We start from the raw sequence: 4,305 nt of genomic DNA, 5'->3' as shown, positions 1-4,305 counted from the left end.
CACGCAGCAAGAGCTCAATGAAAGTGAGCAATATATTACCATTTCTCAACAAAAACTTTTCCTTTTCTTCTATTTTGCTATATATTGATTGTTCTAGCTGAAATCAGTGTTCAAAAAATTGGGATAGAAAAATCAGGGTTTCTGTTTTCTTTTGCACCTTCTCTCCCTCTCACACACTATTCCTCCTTCCGCTCATTTGCCAGAGCTAAATACAGGTGGTCAGTGTTGGCCTGAGGGCTTACAGACCCTCCAGTTGCTAGCAGAGTGGAGTGTGAGGACACCTCCTCCCTTGAGGATGCCACCTCCAGGCTGGGCCTTGAATCTGTTTCTTCTTCCCCAGCCACTGCCCGAGTTCAGGTCTCATGGCTGTTCCCTGGTCTCCCTGCCTCCTACCTCTCCCTATCTTGCCACCTGAGCAAACCTTCCCATATCTCAACTATACCACCTAATGGTGCCACCCTCTGATTAGAGCCTTCCATGGCTCCCTAGTGCCCTCAAGATGAAGTCTAAACTCATTAATCTGCTTGTTTAGGCCCTGTATAATCTGGCCTCCACCTGAATCCACCTTTGCAAAAATTATAACGGTGAGAAAATTATGACAGTAAAAGAGATCTGACCTAACCAACTCCGTCTTGCCTTTAATTTCCAAACTGCTCTTGATCATTCCCGGGTATGGCCCAAGTTAACTTTGGGAGAAATTTAGTTTATAGTTTAAATCAAAGGTGTCCAATCTTTTGGCTTCCCTGGGCCGCATTGGAAGAAGAAGAATTGTCTTGGGCTACATATAAAATACATTAACACTAATAATAGCCGATGAACTTAAAAAAAAAAAAAAACGCAAAAAAAAACAAAAACAAAAACAAAAACCCCTCACAATGTTGTAAGAAAGTTTACGAATTTGTATTGAGCAGTATTGAAAGCGGTCCTGGGCCACGTGTGGCCTGAGGGCTGTGGGTTGGACAAGCTTGGTTTAAAAGATGGTAGCCCTTCCCAAAAACTAAACCACTTTTGTAAAACTAATGAAAGGCCACCAGTTTAGGAGAATGAGAGGGGTCTGAATTCTGCTAAGGTGTAGACATCATTAAATGATTACCAGCCATTATTCCAGAGGTCACAAGATTTGCAACTTCCCCTCAATTACTCCCGTAAATAACATCACTATTGTAGAAGCTAAGATTGGCCTTTTAAGATGTCTTTTCAGAGTTTTGCATTTCTGACAACTGGATGGCCCTACCTGGACCCCTGACTCTCCACTCACCCAGTCCTGAGGCCTCCACCCAGAAGTGGACTCAGTACACGAGGACCATTTTCCTCACCGCTATGATTGCATCCCCATCCAGTCAGCAGCACCCATACCCCAGCCTCCTAAACTGTCTTTAAAAAACCCTAGCCTCCAGATTTTCTGGGAGGCTGGTGTGCGCAATAATAAAACTCCGGTTTCCTGTTCAGCAGGCTCTGCGTGTGTAAACTCTGTCTCTGTTCCATTCCCCTGGGCAGCAGGCAAGATGAACCCATTGGGTGGTTACATACCTATCACTTACCAAATACCTATTCTGTGTCTTACACATGTTGGTGGTTCGATATACAAAATTGTTGAGTAGAAATCGATCATTCTCTCTCTCTTGCTCTTTTTTTTGTTTATTTAAGAGACAGGGTTTTGCTCTGTCATTCAGGCTGGAGTGCAGTGGTGTGATCACATAGCTCACTGTAACATCGGACTCCTGGGCTTAAGCAATCCTGCCGCCCCAGCCTCCCAAGCAGCTGGGACTGTAGATGGGAACTAACATACCCAGCTAATTTGTGTGTGTGTGTGTGTTTTTAGAGATGGGATCTTGCTACATTGCCCAGGCTGGTGTGATCACATAGCTCACTGTAACATCAAACTCCTGGGGCTCAAGCAATCCTGCCGCCCAAGCCTCCCAAGCAGCTGGGACTATCGGTGGGAACTCACATACCCAGCTAATTTGTGTGTGTGTGTGTGTGTGTGTGTGTGTGTTTGTAGAGATGGGATCTTGCTACATTGCCCAGGCTGGTGTGATCACATAGCTCACTGTAACATCAAACTCCTGGGGCTCAAGCAATCCTGCTGCCCAAGCCTCCCAAGTAGCTGGGACTATGGGTGGGAACCAACATACCCAGCTAATTTGTGGGGTTTTTTTTGTAGAGATGGGATCTTGCTACGTTGCCCGGGCTGGTCCTGGACTCCTGGGCTCAAGCGATCCTCCCACCTCAGCCTCCCAAAGCATTGGACATTCTTCCATTTTATAGATGAGGACCCTGAGGTTCAGAGAGCTAAAGTAAGTCATCAGAGACCCCACAACTAGAAAGTACAGATGCAAGATTTAAATCCAAGTCTCTTGCTTCCAGGCTGACTTTCTTTGCAGTGGTACTTTGGCTTTCTCACCAGGGGACGAAACCTCAGTTTAAAAAGGAAATAACCCCGGGAAAGGTAACACATTGATTTGAGCTCTTTTACACGTCATCTGCAGAGGTGAGTAAGAGGGTCTGAAAGGGGGCAGGGAAAGGGTAAAGGTTAAAAGAGCAGCCGGAGGTAAAATAGAAAGTGTGCGGGCTGACACTGTTCACCTAAGGCTGAGATCTGGGCTGGGGGCTGGGCTAAACGTGGGGGCAGGCAGTGGTGACGCAGCCAATGGGAGGGGCAGGGCGGGCCGGTGGTGAGGTCAGGGCTGAGCATGACATAAGCCGGGGATGGAGGAAGTGATTATGACCAGGAAATAAGCCTGCTGAAACCACCCTTGGAGGGCTGGCAGAATATTCCTGGCATCAACTGACATTTAAAAAATAGTAGTAACTACATCTTAAACATCTCTGTGCCATTATTCACAGTGGTTATTATTATTCCTGCTTTACAGAGAAGGAGATTGAGGCTCAAGACAGCCAAGGGGACTTGCTCAGGGCACCCGGCTAAGATGTGACAAAATCCAGAATGCGTTACAGGCTTTCGTGGTTCCTCAGGCCTCCCCTTCACTGTGCTTCACTGTGTAGTCAGCTTGATTCCTCCAAATGTGGCCGCACAATTTGGAGACCACACAAAGATCATCAGGGTTCTGCTCGATAGAAAATACAGAATACAGAAGAGGCGAAAGGAGAAAGATGCTGGTAATCTTATCGTCGGGTGGACACAGTATTAACCTCCCCTCTGTTCTGCCCTTCCACACCCCATGCTCTGGGCACCCAGGACATAATTCCCTGCTCAAATATCCCCAAATCTATTTCCAGGGCCTACCTAGGCCTCTTTCCACATCTGACCAAACAAGAGTAGACCTTGGGCTGAGGGATGACCAAAGGGCAGCTTTGGGGGCGAGGGTGTGGGCAAGGCAAGTTCAGGCTGGGCTGTCCACACAGCTTCCCAGAGGCTGGATCGGGGCAGGAAGGGAAGGGGTAGGCAGGGCTTGAGGACCTCCTTTTGTTCTGTTTCCCTGTGTCCTAAACTGAGAGTGACAGGCCTGGGTGGGGGTATGATTACTGTCTCTCTAAAACCAACATACCTCCAAGGAAGAAATTGTTCAAAAGTGTGGCAAACGGTCAGCTAAAGCCCCTGACCTTCCCCACAAGTAACCCCTGTAAAGAGGTTTTTGTGAGTCTGAGCAGGCTCCCAGGGACGTCCTGAAGGACCACAGCAATCCAGTTTGGCCCTCAGCCCACTGTTTGTTTTGCCCATTTCTCAGTCTCTTAGCTTTGGAACTGTTAGGAAGAGCAGGGAGAAGCAAGCCGGCCAGAGTGCGGTGGAGCTGGGAGGGGCGTTTGACAGACAGCTCAGGGTGGGGCGCCAGGGATGCAGTGGAGAGAGGAGCTTGGGGAAAAGAGAAGGGGCATTTAAGTGGAGTTTTCAGAAGCCCTGATGGGCCTTGTGTGGTGTAACGCACTCCTCCATCTCTAGAGGAAACCAGCAGTAAAATCTATGTGACCAAGACATCGGATTCTGGCAATATGGTGGACCTGAACATATATACTCATTATATGTATATTTCATAATAAAGAAAATACTTTTTAAAATCCACACATTTGGCAATGCTATAAGGTTGAATTTGTGGTTTAGAAGGAGATGGAGTCTGGTGGGATTGACCTCAGTTCAGTAGGAGAGCAGCTGAAGGAGCTAGTACCAAGTGGGTATTGAGCCTTCCTTCCTTCCTTCCTTTCCTTCCTTTCCTTCCTTTCCTTCCCTTCCTTCTTCTCTTCCTTCCTTTCTTCTGTTCCTTTCTCCTCCCTCCCTATCTTCCTTCCTTCCTTCCTTCCTTCCTTCTGTTCCCTTCCCCTTCCTTCCTTTCTTCCTTCCTTCCTTCC

General features: G+C 47.6%; 1 long non-coding RNA gene across 1 annotated transcript; it reads left to right on the top strand.

The window, feature by feature from the left end:
• Window positions 1-2,195: 2,195 nt before the first annotated feature.
• Window positions 2,196-4,021, top strand: LOC110743404. Its single transcript, XR_002522372.2, has 2 exons — window positions 2,196-2,491; window positions 2,874-4,021. It is a non-coding gene; the product is annotated as an uncharacterized LOC110743404 (long non-coding RNA).
• The last annotated feature ends 284 nt before the right edge of the window (window positions 4,022-4,305 follow it).

This window comes from Papio anubis, chromosome 5, assembly GCF_008728515.1.
Source record: "Papio anubis isolate 15944 chromosome 5, Panubis1.0, whole genome shotgun sequence".
NCBI classification, from domain to species: Eukaryota; Metazoa; Chordata; class Mammalia; order Primates; family Cercopithecidae; genus Papio; species Papio anubis.
The sequence above is the reverse complement of the archived record's forward strand: the minus strand, read 5'-3'. Positions and strand labels throughout refer to the sequence as shown.